Source organism: Prinia subflava, chromosome 2, assembly GCF_021018805.1.
Source record: "Prinia subflava isolate CZ2003 ecotype Zambia chromosome 2, Cam_Psub_1.2, whole genome shotgun sequence".
In the NCBI taxonomy this organism is placed as follows: Eukaryota; Metazoa; Chordata; class Aves; order Passeriformes; family Cisticolidae; genus Prinia; species Prinia subflava.
In genome coordinates, this window is record NC_086248.1 from 111,106,994 (window position 1) to 111,127,413 (window position 20,420).

At 44.7% G+C, this 20,420-nt stretch overlaps 1 protein-coding gene across 2 annotated transcripts in view; it reads left to right on the plus strand.

Moving 5' to 3' along the window:
- Window positions 1–603: 603 nt before the first annotated feature.
- SERTAD2 (SERTA domain containing 2) overlaps window positions 604–20,420 on the plus strand; it is a 78,639-nt gene continuing 58,822 nt past the window's right edge. Inside the window, exon 1 of one of the 2 annotated variants that reach the window (XM_063391575.1) lies at window positions 604–993. The gene's annotated coding sequence lies outside the window, so the exon portion shown is untranslated. The remainder of the gene's footprint in view (window positions 994–20,420) is intronic. The other variant, XM_063391573.1, reaches the window with a different exon arrangement.

Genomic DNA, 20,420 nt, shown 5'->3' on the forward strand with positions numbered 1-20,420 from the left:
CTTGAGCCGTGACACCTGTCAAAGACGGGCAACCCCCGCCTGCCCACTCCCCGCCTCGGTGTCCCGAGGGAAGCCCAGGCTCTCGCAGCCCCCTCCTCCCCGGCTTCCCCCGCACCAGGCCCCGGCTCCGCTCTCCTTCCTCCCGCGGGAAACGACCTTGGCGGCGCCGGGGCCAGCCCCGCTCCGCCCCGGCCGCCTCCCGCCCGGCTCCGGGGCGAGCCCTTCCCCTCCCCGGGGTCTCGGAGGCGCCGGCCCCGCCCCGCCCCGCCCGCCGAGGTTCCGCCGCCCGCGGCCGCCGCCCCCGCTCCCTGCGCGGCCGTCTCCCCGCCGCGCCCCCGCGCGCTTCCCATTGGCCGCCCGCGCCGCCCATCAACCCGGCCGTGGCTGCTGATTGGCGGCCGCCCGGGCCGGCGCGCGGGTCCCGCCCCGCGGGGCTCCCCCCGGCCCTCCCCGGCACTTGGCGGCGGAGTGTCCTCAGAAGACTCGCTGGGCCGGAGGGGCCGCTCCGCCGCGGCCGGCCGCTCCGCGCTCCCATTGGCCGTCCGCCCTGCCAATCAGCCGGGCCGCGGCGCGCCGTTGGCCGCCGGACGGGCGAGGGGCGGGGCGCTCCCCCCGCCTCCGCCCGCGCGGTGCCGCCCTGTGACCAACTCCCGTGTGTGAGTCACGGCAGCGCCGTCAATGCCGTGTGCGGGCGGGCGGCGCTGCCTGGGCTGCCCCGGCCCCCCTCCCCCGGCACAGGGCTGGCGGGCCGCACTTGTCACCGTGTCACATCCTCCCCGCCGCCTGCCGACCCGGCTCACCCTCCCCAGCTCGGCCGCCGCCCGGGGCCGCCGCGGCGGCATGGGATAGAGCCGGGCACAGCCGCCCCCGCCGCTCGTTTCACGTTGACCTCCCCGCGGTTTAAATCCCTCCCCCGCGCCCCCTCTCTCCGCCGAGCCCCCTGTGCCCCGGGCGCCTCCCTCGCCGGTCCTCGCCGCGGAGCCCCCGGAGCGGGTGAGTGCCGGGCACGGCCCTCCCGGGCTCGCCGAGGGGGCTGAGGGTGCGGGGGGCGCGGGCCGGGGCAGCCCCGCGCTGTGAGGGGCGGCCACCCGCAACTTCCAAAGTTGGGGCATTCCCCTCCCGCCGCAGCCGGGCACTGCCCGCTCGGACTGCAAAAGGGAAAAAAAAAAAAATAGATATAACCCCCACGGCGTCGTTGCCAACTTCTAATGCGTGTCGCGCTGCCGGCGATTGTAATTTTGATTTTATTTTGGTTTTTTTTCCCCGCCCTGGCTGAGGCTGTGGTGATGGTTGACGTGAGGGAATCCTGAAAGCCGCCCGGGTCGAGCAACCCTTCCATGGCAGGCTCTGGCCACTGTCCGTCCTGGAAAAGCGGGGAAACCCTCCTCTCGTATTTCTGGGGGCTCCATCCTCCTCCCCACCCTGACATTCCTGGATATTTCGCTTTACCTGAGCTTCACTTGCCGTGGCAGGAACATGCGTGTTTGGAAGGGGGGAGCCGTGGTCCGCAGCGGGGAGTTTTGGTGTCTTGGCTTGGTATTGGGAGCGCTCGATGTGAAATGGTTATGTCTCTGTTTCACTGCTATTGATTTGTCTTCCTTTTTTGTTTTTTTTTCCCTCTCCTCCCCCTCTCCTTAATGTATTTTTAGAACGTGAATGTGGTATATGTTCTCGTGTGCTGTACGTACAGAACAGCTAAAATAAAACAGAGGCATGGAAAACCCCAGCAAATACAGCAGTGCTTCCATGCACAGGGCGTCCAAAGCCTCAGTACTCTGCTGGGTTTATTTGTTAATATCAATCGCTCGATCTTTGTAATTTATATCGTATGGAAAGGAATTGCTGGGCTGAAGGTTTACCCAGCCTCACAGGGCTCCAAAATCATCTCTCTCAGGCATCTGAAAAATACATCTACTGAACTTCTGTTAAGAGGAAAGGCCAGCATCATTCTGGGAATCCTCCACATAAAGTTTCTCTTTCTAAAGGCAAACACTCTTGTAAATAAGTCCTAGTAAAGTATGGCTTTACTCAGTGCGTACTCAAGTGTATGCAGAATGTCAGTGAATTTCAAGAGAAAATTAGATCTTTACTAAATCTTGTCTTGCTTTTATCTATAAATAGCGGGAGGGAAACAAAAATACATCAGCTGTGAGATGGGCATTAAATAGATTTTCCCAAGGGGTAACTTACCCAACCTAACCTGAAAACTTCTTCAATTTTGCCTTTAAGGGGAGGGGTCCTTCAGCTGTGGTCTGTCGGATCAGCATGGAAGGGGCCTGTTCCTCCTCTGGAACTGGTTTCGCACCAGTGTAACTTCATTAACAGAGCAGGTTGGCATTAATGCGAGGAGTAATCGAGAAACTCCCGTTTTGAGAAAGGCCCCTGTAGTAATGACGTGCCAAGTTGTGATTCCTCCCCTCCTCAGCCCCAATTACACCACCCTTACTCACTCCGAGTGGCACTTCACTGCGCAAGTGCTCCCTGCCACGCTTGTGTGACTACTTGTGTACTACAGTGCCAATCTGGGCGAGGTAGAGTGGCGCTTGTTGGTTTTTTTTTTATTATTACTGTTTTATTCCCTTCCCTTGAAATGGCAACTTGTTGGATAACTATTTTTTTTCCCTTGGGCCATAAAGAAAACTTCTGAGGATTAAATGTAAATCTTCTTTGTTAAGTGACCGTACCGAAATCCCCGTGTTTAAGACTTCTGTGCTGCCAAGTGAAACGGGCAGGTAAGTTTTCCGTGCGTTTGGCTTCCCCTTGGTGCTACGGAAAGTAGGAAAAAAGATTGTCGAAAAATTAATTATCTTGTCCTGAAATTCCTCTGCGCCCGAGGGATCCCACACTTATACGCGGTGTTCAAGTTGGAGTTGTTTTCTTAATTCGCCTCTGTCTCTAGAGCCGCCCCCACCCCCAAAAAACTCGCATCGCATTGTTAAAGTGTTTACTATTGAAATCACTGGCAGAAGCGTCGGGCCCTCGGCTGGTTTTCTTTAAAGCAGCTGATAATGACTTGGAGGTGATGTTGTAGGAAGATAATACTATCTGGTGTGTCCACAGCTCAGATCCACCGTCGTGTCACAATCTCAGAAAAAAGCTCTGTGCTAAGCAGCCTGTAAAGAAAATGTGTCTGACAAAGCAGAGTTGTCTTCTGCCTTTCTGTACTTATTTATAAATCTCTTGGAAGTTTGTTTGATACTCTTTCGGAACAAGACGAGATCCCTTCGTGTTTGTTTCATGTTTTCACTTCCTCGTATGACTGTGTTCATTGCTAAGCCTTTGTGTCACTGATTGAGATGTTATTGTAATTAACATTAATTATGCAAACTAGATTGTTTTCAGAGGCTCTCCAACCCCGTATTGATACTGTCAACTTTGTTTGTTTGTTTGTTGAACGAAAATCCACGCATTTCACCATTCTCTGAGGAAATAGATTAACAGATTCCAAGTTACCATAAGCGTGGGAAACCTTAGCAAAATCAAGTTATATTAGCTCAAGTGGCGCATTGAATCTTGATGGATGTGGTGAACCGAGGATGGTTGGATCTGAGACATCAAGGCAGGACAAACAGGGGGAGCAGGAAAGGGGACTCAAGGCACAGTCGTTCGGGGAGGGTGTTCACACTGCAGAGTACTGGATCAACTGGGCCAAATTCTGCCGTTCCTAACTGAACGAAACTCGCACTGAAATATACCGGAGCTGCCTGCTTGAATTTGTTTGAGAAATGGAGAAAAATGGCAGCGTTCACTCCATTAATTATTTAGGACATTTTTTATTTTAGACTTGGAGAAGATATCTTCCTTAAATTTGGTTTAGGTGGTGTTCCAGGGTTGCCTTTTTAAAAGAAAACCTTAATAAGAAAATCTTTGAAATATACATCCCTGTAGCAATGGTAACATTTTATAATTTTTGTACAATGTTAATTGTAGTGACATTCACAAAAGTCTCCGTGTCTGATTCTGAATCACCCTCTTGAAACCCTTCTGAGCTGAGAAAGACTTCAGAATGTATCCCTAGAAGTCAAAATTGTTGCAATATTGATACATTGTATTCTTGTGTACTCTTAGGAAGAAAAGTAATAGAGGCGGGGAGAGTTTAAATGGGAATTAGTTGTCATGATATCACATCTGAAAATATATGCAGGCTGGCAGATTATCCCCTGTCTTAAAAATCAAGTCTCTCTAACTTGCCATTTCAATAAGCAAAATCTGGTTTGCAGTTTGCTTTGGGTAATGAAAGAGGGGGGTTTTTTTGTTGTTGTTTCTACTTTTGGTGCAGTGGTCCTCTGGAAAGTTAGAAACGGCGCCCTGGGGCTCAGCGAAGTGCAGGGTGTATAATTATATGGGAAGGCTCCATAGCATTAGCAGCTGAGTGAGTTTGTTAAGCTGTAGAGATGGCATTATGGAAATCAATAAAAAGCTGATTTCTTTTTCTTATTGCAGATTCCACGTTAAAAGGAAAAGATGCTGTTTGTTTGTCTGCCTTTCATGTAGGCTTGCCAAACCATTAGTTGATTTGGAGAGGCAGGTTTTTCAGTTCCTGCAATCAGTAGTCAGGTTGGTTTTGTTTTGCTTTTTTTTTAAAACTCTTTCAAATCTTTATTTATTAGATTGTCTTCCAGAAATCACACTAACATCCTGGCCTGCAAGCAGCTCCATGTGTCTGTGTCTGTCAGCAGAGGCAAAAGAGAAGATCACTTATTTTTCTTATGACGTGCTGGTGCGGCACTGTTCATTGCAGCCCAAATGCTCTATGTTCCTGATGTTCCCCTTCCTGATTTAAATTAAATCCTCCCAATGATTTGGAGGATACTGATGCTGAAATCCACAATCAGAATAAAAGAGAAACAGCGACCTTAACTGTTTTCAGAGGTGTGAGTCAGGAGGAATGATATTAAGTACTGTAAGATGTGTAATATGCATTGGCCTTTATTTCTTTGTCTCAAAGCTTCTCCTGCTTTTATAGCAGAGAGACAAGTATCCAGATCATCCATCACACTGAGCTCTTACAGAGACATGACAGTCCTACAGCCTTATGTTGCACGCCGTGGAACGTGTACGATGCATTAGGTTCTGATGATCTATATAAAACATTTTAATTGGGAGGAGCTGTAAACGGGAACGGCTGTCTTCTAATCCGAGGGCTTTGCTTTTCCTTCTCTTCTTCCCGACTGAAATTAAACTTAAATTCACGATCAAGTGATTCTGTGTTAGTGTAGCTGTATGCTATGAGTCTTGATGAAATGATTCATTCTAAGGTACACTTTGGGGGACCCCTCTCTGCCTTTGTGGTGGATGCTGATTTGGGTGGACCTTCTGGAACTGAGAAGGTCCAACCCCGCAGCTTCTTCAAGGGTGCTGTGGTGAGCATCTGTCCTGTGACACGTGAGCAGCCCCTGTAACAGAGCTCGAGTATCACGAGGCTGGTGGAGCACGTTCTTGTGTGAAGAGAAACAGCCCAAAGTGCCGGCGGTGGGATGCAGGCAGCACCAAAGGTCGGCAGCTTGGAAAATTCATGCTGTGCTTCGTGTTGGCCTTTCAGGGAATTCTGATGGAGGCGTGGTCCCAGCGAAGGTGAACTCGTGGGTCCAGCCACACAGATAAAACAGCAGCCTTACTCTTATCTCTTTGGTAACCCAACCTGTTTGCTGATAAACCGGCAAAATGATGTTTATGGTCTCCCTATGCTTTGTTTCTGCTAATCTCTAATTAAGTAGATCTAGGGAAGGCCAGCATGGTGCTTTTAGTGCTCAACTACAGCTTAGAAATGACACTGTGCTTTCTAATGATTACAAGCAGGTGAAGTGACAGGAAGGGCAGAGATGTTGGAGTAATGTGATCTGCAATTAAATTCCTGATTCTCTAAAATATTTACCCATAGCTGTAGTGATCCGCAGTACTTCATATCTGGCATTGGCCATGTGTGTCCAGTTAAGGACAGTTAAAAAGCACAGAAATACGGGGGGAGGAAAAGAAGAGAAAGGGATAAAGAGATCTTAGCTGAACCAGAACAAAACCTCTTTAGCTCCTACCATTTGAAACTGAGAGAAATCCCTAGAAACAATGTAGGTAAAGTCTCTCACATCTGCAAAATTACTGTAGTGAATGTGACTCTGAAAAAGCAGGTTCTAAATAGAGAAGGAATTGTAGTTACTCGGTGGTCTTGTCATAACCTTGCTAATGTGGTTAAAGCATTAGTTCTGAAAACAAGTGCATGGAGAGCTTGCAGTCTTTTCCTTAAAAATGTTCAAGTCTATATTCATGTATTTTCTATGGGGCAAAATAAAATATTGCTTGTTGGATTAGCCAATTTCAATATTGTTGTTAAAAAAAGAAATGCACCCTGTTTTCCTCCTGTCAAATGAAGTCAGATTTTCCTGTGGATGCCTTTTTCTCTTTTATCTTTTTGTTGTTGTTGTTATTGTCGCTCCTAAGAACCTTTTCATCACCTGCTTTCCCCCTTTCTGTCCTACTGAATTCCGTTTTTGTTTTTGTTTTGATTTCTTCCACTTCTTCCCAGATAATTTTGTTTTCGATTTGTTATTGTACCTTCTAGCCTTAGTCAACTACCAGCGTTGCTGCTTGCCTATAGAATCACAAGGTCCATGGTGAAGTGTGTCATGCCAATGATATTCAGTGTCCCCTGTCCTTGGCAAGGAAAAGGTTTGCACTGACCTGTAGTGCGATGGAAAATGTGAGGGGAGAGCCTGTTGGAGGTGTGACTTGAATTGGTGCAGTCATCTAGAAGGAGTCAGAGCCACAGCCAGGAATTATACCCAGGTGTCATCAGTTTTCAGACACGTGCCCTGTGCTGTAGCAAAGCAGGTTTTTTGCTTCTTCTATCCTTTGCAGAGCTCACTTTTTTTTCTTTTTTTCATCTTTGTTTTTTCTGCTTCTCTTTATTTGGCTGTCTTTTGTGGTTTTGTCTTTTCTTCTCTGTAATATGTAATAGCTATTAATGACCTCTCAAACTGCATCACAGGGGTGTTAAAGCTAGGTTATTTTCCTTTATCCTGTCTGGAATATTTGGCTGTTGCCAAAGAAAGGTCAGAATCAGAGTCTCTTGAGTACTGTGCACCAAAATGTTTTTTAACAGTATTTTGGTATCTTCAACATATGTGTTGAAGATGCCAACATACTGTTAAAAAAATCAAACAAGATTTGTAAAGTTAAAAAAGGTAATACTTGTTTTGAGGTGCTGTGTGAGAACTAAGGTATAAAATGAGATAGGCAAAGATGCAGCCTTTTTCAGAGAACCTTTAAACTATCCAACCTTTTTAAAGGAGCACATCAGGTCTACCCAGCTGAAGGAAGGTGAGCAGTCCTGCTTCCTGTGACAGGGAACAAATCTGATGGTAAACTTTCAAAACAGAGCTGAAGTCTTTAGGCCTGGTGGTGGTGATGGTTGTTGCCTGATGTCAAATGAGGGAATAGTGGCAGATACACAGTGGGAAAATGCCCAGGAACAGGCATTCAGCCAATCCAAGGAGGCTGTTTTAACTGTCCTTTGGTTTGGAATATTTTTAATTTATTCTGTTCTCAGATATTTCAGTGCAAATTCTAGAAAAGGCAGTTTCTGTCTTTTCAGATAGGCATGCTACAAAAATCTGCCAATCTTAAAAAATCCAAAAGAGGGAGGAGGTAAAAAAGTAAATCTCAGATACAGTTTTCTTCTGTCCCTCCTGCCATGTTCAAAATGATATCTCATCTTGTTCTTATCCTTATTCAGAACAAAAACTGTGATAATCCATTTCCTTTGCTGTGATAATCCCTTGCCCAAATGTCCTGGTAGCATAATTTGATTGTGGTGCTTGGACAGCTATCATATCACTCCTACAAAGCAACAGTAATAGTTGTTACAAACAACAATGTAATCCAAGAAATCCAGAGTTAAAGTGCTTACAGCAGAGACTAATTGCATGCTAGAGAGTATTACTGTATCTTCCTGATGGATGTCTCTCATTGGCCAAGACAGACTTGCAGATGAGCTCTTAACATATTATTTAACAAGATGGTAGTGCTCTGTGTTTAAATTGCTTGTTGTTGTGGGGTTTTTTTATTGCCCCTCCCTGGTGCGGGGTTCAGAACCCCCTTATTACTTTTATGGGAAAGCCACAGATCCAGATTCCTTCTGGAACTACTGCAGCATGAGGGAACAAAGTGTAGGGATTTTTTCAAGAGCTACTAAAGTATCCTGTGCTCCTTGCACGAGGAAAGTTAACAATCCTTATAATTTCTGGGGCTTTTGTGTGGTTTTTGCTTTATTTTTTGTTTTTCCTTTGCCTTTCTTTCCCACTTGAACCCTGGTTCTGAAGGCGCTGGAGCCATTACCCAGCCTGTCTTACATCTTCCCATTCAGAAGAGGATGGAGTGGGAAAGAAGGTCTGCATTGGCCTTCAGATATTCTCTCTAGCCCCTTTGCCACCCCTAAATGGAAAACAGCAGAGGAAAAAATTCCTGCTTGAACACTTTTTCCTGGCTTTAATGAGAGATTTTTACAAAGACAGGAAATAGTGTAGGTGAATGCACCTAGCACCCTTTAGGAAAGAGTCACCACCACAGGGAGGCTGCTGAAAAAGGATGCCAAATCCTCCCTGACTCTGTACTGGGTTCTTTGAAAGGCTCCTATGAAATAAAGAAGCTGTATAGCCAGTGTGCATGTATATTTGTGAAGGTTATGCTGGATTTCTGCCATGCCACAAACCCTGATTAGAATAATTTATAATAAAAAGTGAGGCATGGATTCCAGAAATGGATAATGTGATGGGGGAAAGAGGGAGGTGAGTAGCAGAGAAAGCAAATCTGAAGGTTTTCCTGGTCAATAGGAAGAAGCAGCTGCCGTCCTAAATTTTTGATATTAGAGATGACTGTCATATGGTTGGCTTAATACACACACTGTGTACTGCTGTTTGTTTATTTATTTGCAGTAGGACTTGGGATATTTCAGGTACTTTCCAGGTGCTTACAGATAATTTCTGCTCCAAGAACTTCACAAGTCAGAGAGGCCAGAGGAAAGTAAATGGGCAGGAATTCAGTGCTGAGAAGCAGAACGAGATTCACGGGCTACAGGGCCCTTGAGAGCAGAGCAAGCCCGTGGCAGAGGTGCTGTGCAGGTAAGATGGGGAGGAGGATGCCTGCAGTGGCCTCCAGGAAAGAGAACAAGCACTTGGTGGGTCTGGAAAAAAAAGAGATCCTTTTGCTTTTCTTCTGCATTGCAAGTCAGGCTGTGGCCAGGTTAGAGCTCCTTTCCCCTGTGTTTGTGATTGTGGGATTTGGTGGCTTTGTAAGGGGAGTTATTCTGTCGTGTTCTGTGCAGAGAAATGCTGGAGCAGGGGAATGAGGCACAAGAGGTGTGTGCATGCAATATTGAGCTTGACATGGCCAGAGAGAAGTAGCACTGGGGGTTTGCACAAGTATTCTTTGGGGCACGAAGTGTCATCAACTTCAATTCAATTTTTTTTTTTCTGTGATTAAGGCTCTGAGCATGCCTGTAATGCAAAACAGAAAACATAAAGAAAATGTTTTCTCTTCAGCCATCATTCTAGCATGCTTATGTGTGTATGAATCATTCCTCCTCCATCTGGAAGGATGAGATGCAGAGCTCTTTTCTGAGGAGGTATCTAAAGTACATCCTCATAGCAGCCAGCAATTGGCATGACAAAAGGGTTATAGCAAGTGGCTGGCGTTTTTCCCATCCATCTTGCCACTGGAAACATAATGCTTTTGCAATGTGCTTGTTCCTCAGGCACCAGTGCACAGAGCCAGTCCTTGGGACACGCAAACAGAGCCGGTGCATGTTCTTTGCTTTTGTTTGCGGCACCTCCTCAGCAGCCCAAAATCCTGGAAGAGGGAATAACACTGATAAACTGCTTTTCTTGATTTAAGCGTGACGTGGATTGGATGGGAGCAGTGTGGTACTCGTGGAACATCCCTGGGTGTGGGAAGATGGGCAGCAAGGCATCTGGCACTGCCAGTGTGGCATCAAGTGTGGGACAAGACTTTGTTTTGCTTCTAACCTTGTATGCTTTACACAGAACAAGGAAAAATATAGTAGTATTGAGTGCACAAGGAATAAGGTCTGATTTTTAAAGATGTCACCTGTTGTTCATGTAAACTGTCTTGGATGTATTTTGTCTTTCACTTGATTTGCAAGAAGGCCAAGGCCCTGAATCAGTTAACTTAGTCTTAAGTGTTCCTGTGATGTCAAGAAGGATTTTATTGTGATTTTTTTTTGGTAGGGGAGTGTTCAATGTGGTGTCAGAATAGGCAGTAGAAAGAATCTCAGTGCTCTGCTTTAACAGCTCTATTGTTACCTTTCTCTCTTGCTGACCATGACTGGGAATGTCCTTGTCCTGCAAGCAGTGGCCAGCTCTGTGTGTAGTTCAAATCTAAATGTAGAAGCTGGGCATTCTTCTGCTGAAGCTCCGTGGGGCACTCTGGAAACTCACCAAATGCATGCCCGTGGGACTGAACACGTCTTTGCTGCTTCCTTCTTTTGAAGGGTGGTTGGAGATGAGGTGGAGGAGAGTCCAGGGTTCATTGCCTGCCCTCAGGGTCTTTGGTGCAGTCATGGGCTTGTGTTTTGGACCAGTTGTTCTCAGAGCTGGGACCAGTGGCTTTTCCTCGCTGGGAAGAGCCTCTCTGCCCCCATTCCTGCTCTGCTTTTTAACCAGTGTCTGTTCAGCCAGGCAGGCTCACTTCTGCTGCAGGAGCTGAGGGTCATGTCTCCAGATGAATAGTCTGGAGGTTTAGAGCACTGTCCTGCAAGACCTCAGCTGACTTGGCTTGCAGTGGGAATGGCAGGGAGGAAATCCCCAGCCTGTCATACTGGATAGTGCATGGAGAATGCAGGCTGCTTAGTGCCTTGTATATGAAGCACTTCAGCTTCTTGGAGGACAGGTTCCTGTCTTACTGCGTGGATGGGGAAACCTCCTTTCTGCCTCTTTGCAAAGAGTGGGTTCAAGATGCAGCCCTGTTGTTGGCATCTCTTACGGGCTGGCTCTACACAGTGACACGCCAACCTCAGGAGTTCAAAGCACTGTCCTGTTCCTTGATATGCTTTGGGTCTGGGGTAGAGGGAGGTGGCTGGTGGGTCTGCAGGCTCTCTGCAGCAGGGCTCCTCTTCTGAGGTGAGAACAGCCGTGCCCCTTTCCTTTGGAGCTGTTGTGACTGCAGGCAGGGGCTGTGAAACCCTCTGGTGCCACTGAAGGTGAACACTGTGCATCTATCTGCTGCCTCCCAAAGTGTTTTTGGGGGGCTGCTCTGCATCTGGGATGTGAAGTGATGTCCTAGAAAGCCACTCTGCCCTGGAGAGTGAAATACTCCTGTGTGTTAGGGCACAATGTTGTACTGTGTATCTGGGGAGAGCTTTTCTTTAACTGTCTCAAGCTTCTGTGTGTATCTTTTTCTGATAATGATAGCCTGGAGAAGACCCTTCAGGTAGGGATGCGTTGTTACTTTCTTTAGCTTCATAATTGCTGTTTATACTACAGAGCAATAAACACAATTAGCATTTTTGGCTTATTTCAGAGTGTGTGCTTGCATGTGAAAAAGATTGGTTAGGTTAACTCTGCCATCTTTCTTACCTGTACCTGAGACAGTATCTGATTATGATCTTTCCTGATACATAACATCTTTGGAAAGGAAATAACACTCCCTGTATATTCAGAAACATTTCAGTAGCTTGACTTCAGCATGCAGTACAAACAGGGATGAGGAGTGTTACGTTCAGTCTCTTGAAAACTGGCTTCTGGCTCCTGCAGAGCATGGTCAGCAGGTGGAGAATGTTCACAGTGCACACTTCACCTGCAGTGCCCAGTTGGAACATGCTCCATGTGTATAAATTCAGAGTTGCTTTTCTCTGTGTCATGGTCAGAACTGGCAGTCTGGGGACCCCTGAGGCAGAAGAATTGCTCTGCCATGTGTGTACGAGTGCACTCAGCAGGTGCAGTTTGTCCTGTAAAGTGTTTGGTGTTTTCTAGCCCGAGTCAGCTGTGGGCATTCCCACTTGTTGAGAGGCTGAAGACCAGGTTTCCATAACCTCAACTGTGCCTAAGACTCTGTGCTTGGTGGCCAGGAGTCAGATGGAAGGAAATAAAAGATTACAGTGACTCAGGTGCAATTTAGGACATGTGAATCTGGCTACTCTTCTCCTGAAGTGCCAGAAGCATCTGATGTAGGAAGCTGCTGGGAACAGGCCAGGCCATATTTCACTTTCCAAAGTATTCCTGAACATCCCAAACTAGACTTTGCACTTTAAACTAATTTGAATTCTCAAATCAATCCCTTCAATGTTAGGCAGGGCAAAGAATCAGACCCAAGCAGCGCTGCTTATTACTGGAAAGGTCCTGACATCTCACTTTACCCTCTGGAGAGTAACTGGAGGGGTGGGGAGAGGCCTGGAGCTGTGCTAGTACGTGTGTTGTTTTCTGCCTCTGGGGGTTGTTGTTGTTGTGCTTTCTCTTATTTTTCCATCTTACACAAAACCTAAAAGCTTGTGTTGCAGATGTGGCCCAGAAGGAGTGGTCAGTGCTCTGCTGCCCATCAGCACCAGACAGACCTGGTGGTGAATGAGGGGGAATTTTGGGCTCTTGGGCAGGGATGCTGAGGTTGCTTTGCAGCTTTCCGAGCGTGCTGGGCTCTGGGGGCTGAGCCCTCTCAGGCTTGCTTGTGGCCACAAAGAGTGTGATCTCTCACTGTGCTGGCCCTGGTAATCTCTGACTATCAGTCATCCTATTCTCGTTTGGAAGAACTTTGACTTAAGGAGAGAGACACCAGCTTGAGTAATTTCTATTCGAAGATATTAAGCTCTGTGAATACTGAAGAATATCATATCCTAAGCTTTTGAGCACTTCTGAGTGTAATGCAGTGCTGTTCTTGGAATGATTTGTTTCAACTATAGGGCCAGTTTAAATAGAACTATTTAAGTAGATGTTGCTGTTCATCATACATCAAAAAGTGAAGCTCAGTGAATAATGAGTTACCACAGGGCACCGCAATGAGATAAGAACTCATCATAGCTTTGCAATAAATGGCAACGTCATTAAAAGAAAAAAAAGACTTTTTGTCTATAAGCTTTATTGGAAAAGCTAGAAGTCTTGAGTGGAGATTTTTAGCATGCTGACCAACTGAAATATATTGTAATAAGAGCAAATTTATGTGTGCAGAGGGTGTCCAAGATTTTGATTGCTGCATGAGACACGTGGCTTTGGGGTATTTTCCCATGTATGTCTTTTGTGTAGGTAAGTGGCAGTACCTGACTTCTGGTCCTGGAGGGAAAATGTACTACCTTATTATTGAGCAGCTTTCCAAGATGCAGTAGTTGTCATTAAAACTCAGCAGCAGACCACAGAGCTGTGTTTGGCAGGTGGGGATTTTATTTTCCCTGAACTTTTAATGACGATGACTTGCAGTTATGTCACATACTGTAGTTTTAAAGTGTGCAAGGCAGTTTGGCTCATTTGTGTTCTCCTTCAGGTTTCTGATGTGCACACAGAAGCAGCTGCTTTCTGGGATTGCTGATAATATGGAGCACAGTGAGGATGACCAGCCCTTGGTGTGTACAGGGATATCAGGCACTCCCTCTGTCACTGAGTTTTGCAGCAAAGCCACTATGCTCGATTTTCCCTGTCTACAGAATGTGGCTCCACCCTGCAGTTTAAAAAAAATTTAAGAGGAATGATGCGCAAGATCCATGTCACTCTCGTTCCCTTTGTGGTGCTTATTTTAAGTTATTGCTTTTAGCAAGTAGAATCATTGTAGCGCAGTGGTCTCGGGGATAGTTAGCAGGACACCACGATCTGCCCATCTGCAGCGGCTCTGCTGGAAAGGTCTCATCTGCAGGAGCCCTTGTTTGCACTTAAGGATGAAATGCAATTGAGCATCTGGTGAAGTCTGCTCTATGGTAGAAATTAACTATAAATATATACCTGGGGATTTTTAAATCATTAGTCCTAAATTGATTATTTCCTACGAGTCCTAGGACTCCAAAGAACTGCTTTTTCTTCCGTAGGAAAAATCCGTTGGGTGGGCAAATGCAACGCTACAGGTAAGATGTGGCAACAATAATGCATGAAGAGCAGTGTGAGGAAAATGACAACTTCCTGCTCTGTGGTGTTCCTGATTTTTTTTCCCCCTAATTACATGGAGTTGGAAGAGTGAGCTGGTAGGATATGAATGTTGCCATCCAATAATAAGAGTTGTGGTCATGGGTGCCATGCAAGCATAAAGCTTCAAGAGCCTGATGTGTTTTAGGGGACAGGCTAGGAATAATTCAGGCCTGCATATGGCTTTCTCTGGTAGAAAGGTAAGTTAAGGGAATGTCTGCCAAGCTAGTGCCCAAAGCTGGAATTGTGCTCCCTAGTCCAGTTAAACCAATGTGTAAACAAACCTGTTCACTTGGTGTTCCTATTAATTTGGACTGCTTACCCTTCCAGTTTTTCTAGCTTGTGATTTGAGCAGAATGAGCCAGTAGGAAAAATGACAGTCTGGAACTGGCTTGGCTTGTCTCTGACTCTTCCCAGAAAGCCAGTTCCCTTTCCACCACCAAAATAGGGCCTGGCTCCATAGCTATTGTTCAGGACACCTGAGACAGCAAGATCTGCCACTGCCTAGAAAAGGACAGCAAGGAGAAACTTCCAGTCCTTTGCCAGCTCCTTCTACACCTTTCTACCTGCTAAGGCCTTTCTCTACTGTACAAATGGTGTAGCAGCTGTGGCTTGAAAATCCCTGAGGCTTTCCCCTCACCCTGGGGTATTTTACTGGGTCCAGCCCTGGCACCTTTGCAGGCACAGGCAGCAGAAGCTGTGCATGGGGCCAGTGTCACATCTGTGCCTCCTTCCAGCACAGCCACACTGTACAAAGCGGGCTGGTGTCTGGGAAGGATAAGTTGTGCCATTTTTCTGACTTGAGGCCATCAGGCCTGCAATGACCTTGAGGCTCTTGTCCCTGAAGAAGGGGGTACCATGAAGAAGCCTTTCCTTTTTGTGGGGAACCAAAATTTGGGTTACTGAGGGATCTCTGGGATCAACTGAAGTAGGTTTTCTCACTGTGTGTGTGAGGGGGAATGGTATGGAGGAGACTGAATACTCAGTACAGCCTTTAATTTGATTGTGTAACTCCAGTGCAGCATGCTCATGACGTGTGTTTCTGACTTCACCAAAAACCACTGAAGGTGCAAAGCCTCTCCGTGTCCTCTCTGTTCCAGGAAGTCAAGACAAGCTTCTGGCTAAGCAGTCTACAAGTCCACAGAGTCCCTTTGGTGTTTTGATGCCTGTGGAAAGAATAGTTGGCAGTAGAAGTAATTTTCTGGCTTTTGCTGCTGACTGTGAAAAAAAAAAAAAAAAAAGTTAGCTTTCTTGACCTGCAATGAGGTCAAGAAAGTCCAAGGCTGTGTGCAGGCTGGAGAATGCAGCCAGTGGTCTTTCCCTGGTGCCTTGGGTCTTTGGAAAGAGATTTTATTGGTATTAAAGCAGACCTTAACCTTCCATGGGATCTGGTTGGATTCAGAGGTCTGCAGCTGAGATTCTGAGGGCTGCCTTCTGGTCAGGCTCACTTCACCATCAATTTTTATATGGCTCTGCATGGGGCAGTAGGAGAGATTTTGATGTTCTGTATTCTCACACATCACTCCATGCTTTGGTATGCTGCCCGTGCATCAGTGGATACAGTTGGAATGCTACTGGAAGTGTTTCCTTTTCTCCCTTGATATTGCTAGCAGCCATTCTCAAGTATGTTTTGCCAGACAAAATAAAATGAAACCCGTGAATCCCACACCCAAAGATTTACTGTGGGCTCCAGTGGGAGAAATGAAGCAGATTGCAAACTCCCAGAAAGTTGTTTGAATGCTCTGTGAGGAATACCAGCTGAGAAAGGGGTATTCGTGGTTCTTTAGAGAAAACAAGAGATCAGCTGAGACCATTTTCTCTAGCCTTACGTAGCAGTGTAAAAATAATTCCTGGGAATTTTATTTTTGACTACTTAGCAACTTGAGGAGTAGCAATAGAAGTTACTGGAGCCATGATTAACTGTGTTGCTTTTGATCTTGTGGCTGAATCAAAAATGAGGATTGGTTTGACCTGAAACATGGAATGTTTCTTTTGCTAACATGAAAAATTAAGATTTTGGCTAGTCCTAAACCCAAGTATTTTGGATGAAGTCCTTTAGGTTAAAGAATGATTGAGAACAGTTTTCTAGTTTTAGGGAAACTATAATCTTTATGGCTATTCACTGTATTCAAATTGATTTCAGTCCTCTTGAATCCGTGTTTTGCTGAATATAACATGGGAGATGGAAAGGGAGCTGAGTGTCTCCTGTGTCATGAGAATGGAATCGCAACTGTTCAGCTCCCTTTTTTCAAAGCAGTGCTGCACCTATCTCTGTGATGGTCCTACAGACCAAAAAACTTCTCAGCATCATCAGAGACAGACAAAACCAAAAGCCTGTCACAGTGAAAAAAAGAGCTTTTTTGTTTGTTTTCCCAAAGAGCAGTGTGCATGTAGAAGGCAAGTGAAAATTATTCCCTTAATGAAAAAGCAGTAAAATTGCTGGGGAGCACAGCTAAACAAAGGTCAAACTGCAGTCTGGAGACAGGGGCTAAACCTATTTGCAGTACATACAGAGTGCAGTATGAAATGTAGGAAACCAACCCAGTGAATATTACCATGCATAGATAATACATATATGTGTAGATAATACATATATGTGTGGATAATACTGCAATCATGCTTTCTGAAAGTCATCAGAACAGATTGCACACAGGAGTTCAAAAAGTTGTAGCTGCAGAACATAATACCAAGGTCACCACAGAGAAGAGCACTTTTTTTTCAAGAACACAAGAAGCATGTCAAGGAAGAGTGGATTAAGGAAGTTGTGTGAGATACTGATACAGGTCCTGGTGTTCCAACAGTGTGTATGATCCATGCTGCATCCCCCTTTTCCCTGAGATATGAAAGAAAAGGTGAAAGCATTAAAAGTAAGGGTTGACAATTCAATGTAGTTACCAACCAAGTTATTTGCACATGGTTCTGGTGTACAGAAATAAATGCTATTTTGAATTGTTGTCTGTATACAGAAGGTCTAGATGAGGCCACCTTGAGAGTGTGGTTACATGGGGAAGGTACAGAGATGAGGAGGCTTCCAAAAGAGGAAATTGTGTCTAGACTTCAAAATGCCAGTTCTCAGTTTTGTTTTAGGTGGTGATATCCTGTCTGGTGTCTTTGAGGAGAAATAATTGAAAGGAAACAGTGACACGTAAGGAGGTGGTATGTATCATTTCAGAGTAAAAGTTCCTAAACTTTTATATTGAAAATTGTTACCAACACACAAAATTTGTCACTCTAGAAAGGCAGTATATTTTATTGTCTGGTAGAGTATCAATGTAATACCACTGGCGGGCAGTGATGGAAAGTGTTCTTGGGAAGGCTGTCTGCAAGGTCTTGCCTAACTTGCATGCTGTAGTCAGTATGTCTTCTTCATAAATTTTTACGTTAAAGGTTAAATATTTTGGTTTCTTTCATGTTTTAGCTGGATTCTCAGCTTGATGTTTTTATAAATAATTTGATAAATGTAAGTAAAATATAGAACATTGGAGCTACAGAGTAAAGTTCACTGTTTCTGGTAGTTCAAATTAAGTTTCTTCACTTTTGCACATTTTCTTTGTGCACTGTACTTCTGTTGTTGAGAGGGGGGATCTCAAACTCAGTACTTCCCTAAACGAGGAGGAAAACTGTTATTTATGTTGTTTGTGGTTAACCTACAGAGCAGTATTAATGGTCTGTAAAACCTCTTTCGATAATTAACTCAATAGAAACTTTTGAAAAATTATTTAAATTTGAAAGAAAAATTCCATGGGAAGAGAGGACTAGATGGAGTTAAAATCATCAGGAGGGTGAGTTGGTGTGTAGATGAAGATCATTTTCTAATACATTCATGGTATGTAAGAAGGCAGAGTAGTGTGTATTTAGGTGCTGAGGGGAAGAAGCCATTAAGTGGAACCAAAAATCTTCAGTACAGTTAATTCTTTCACTCAGATGACAGTGGCAGTCCATGCTTGGGTGCAAATACTGGAAACTTCACCTGAGGTGCCAATAATTGCTTTCAGTGTTCCTCAAGTTCAAGTACGCTGGAGTGCTTTCCCAGGCAGAAATGACAGTGTAATACTTAAAACTTGAAATGGAACCTTACAGCCATTGAGATAATTATATTTGTACCATATAAAAGTTGTGCTTGAAAACAGAATTTGATGCCGTGGTGTAATGTGTTCCTTTACAGAAAATAACAAAAATGAACAAAAGTAACAAAAAGGTCATACATGGTTGGATATTTTTGTGTGTTTGTTTTGGTGTTTGTTTGTTTTTGTTTCCCCTCTAGACTATTAATGATTTAGAATATTTTGATACAAATAATTCAGTTAAGTAATTGTACTTATACCTTGTCCAAGTCTTTCATAGCCTTAGAAGGGGGAGGCAATGAAGTTACTCTGAGAACTTATATAGTCCTTGTAGAACTTGGCTATTTCTTCTATTCTGTCAAGTATTTAAATTTTCGCCTCAGTCCTTTTATGGATGGACAGGCATTAGAGTTTTTTAAATTATTTGACTGTGTAAACTTCTTTGCAGGGATTTTAGGAGTATCCTAAGCTTTTAATTATGTTTTCATCCATACTGTGACAGTTCTTTCGAGAAAACTGGCAGTGTTTCCCTCTCTGTGCTTTTCTGTTTCTCAGAGAAGACCAAGTGCCGTATTTTTTTCCTGTTGTTGTTTTTATTTCTGGTATCTCGGTGGAAAATAAAACCCAAGGCTTTTCCCCCCACGTTTGTGTGTGCCCACGAGCAGCCAGGCGTGCGCACTCTCCGCAAGCACACACAAGGAATTCTTGCTCGCACGCAGCCAAAAGGGGCTGGACGCGGCTGTCTTCGGCTCAGTGGAAATTGGCACCGTCCCATCCCCAGTAAACAACAGCCTGACGTCAGCTCACGCACGGTGATAGCAGCAGAACTTGAGAGATTTTTCAACCGGCCGAGCTGTTGAAAGGCTATCGCTGGCTTTGATAATCTCTGGCTGCACTTGAGAGGATTTGGTGCAAAGGTGGGGGCGGGAATGGTTGGTTAATGACAGGAATAATAGAGCAATTCCTGATAACTTCATGCGGGGCGGAGAGGTGATTTTTGAGTCTAACACCAAAGGGTATTTTGATTCCCAGCTCATCGGCTGCAGTCGTTCTCTCCAGGTTCTGAAATCCTGGCTGCTCTGTAGAATTCACACTCGTGCCTTGTTGGAAGCTGGAGAACAATTAAAGTGCTATAGAACATTCAATCAAGCAGATGATAAAATTTGATTTTTCTATGTAATGTGTTGAATTAAGCATTTTCATTATGATTTCAATTCCTGATGTTTGCTTTATTCAGTTGTAGGTGTAGTTCAAAGTACCTGAGCCTGGCAATGATAAGATTTTTGCTGGTTCCTGTATATTCCATTTCTCTTAGTAGGATATAAGTCATTGAGGCCCCACATTGTGGCCACAACGCCCAGAAAAGGTTTATTGAAAGATACTTGGTTATTCATCATTATCAAATTAAGCTAAAATAAAGGGACTGTTTTGTGGGACTGGTTTCAGATAAGGCCTTCAGAAAAGTCACTGAAATACTACAAACTCCTTGACTGCAAAGTTAGTGAAGACTGTTGCATTTCTGAAACAGAGCCACTATGACTTAAATTTAATTACAGCTGGTTCTCCTCATAACCTGACAGTAGAAAGAGACTTTTCTATTGTTCAGTACTACCGCTGAAAACACATTTCCATTATGAACTTAGAGTCCTCCTATGCCAAAATCAACAGTTAAAAATGAATGGTTTGCTCTGGTAACAGGAAAAACAAACATGAAAATCATTGTGGTGTGTGACAGAAAATCAGAATGTTAAAGTAAAAGAAGGTGATAAACCTACTTGGATAACTATCTAATGGGCTGTTCTTGAATCAAAGACACTTCCAAGCAAGTATTTCAAGGATATAAATAATAGCGCATCAACTTCTGCTTTGTTTCTTGTATGGCTGCAAAGATAGCAAAAAGTTCATGTTCCATTTAGGTCCTGTCACCAGGGATTTAAGAGTTTTGTGAAACCCTGGAAAGGAATGTGAATATCTGCCAGTATTAACATTTTCTAATGTACACATTTTTACATCTGTTTTTAGGGTACATTCAGACGAGGTTAATCATAAAATCTGTCTTAGCAGGGAGGGACAAGAATGCAAGAGGGAAAGAAAAATGAAACTCTTTCTAGGACTGTGTCTGTCCCAGTAGTAGTTTTTGAGCCTTTTAATGAAATCTGATGGAGATGCACCAGTCTTAAAAGTTCACAGCTTTTGTGAAGGTGGGCAAGGAAGTGAAGACCTGTCTGAGCCTGTACTTCTTGGTGAATTC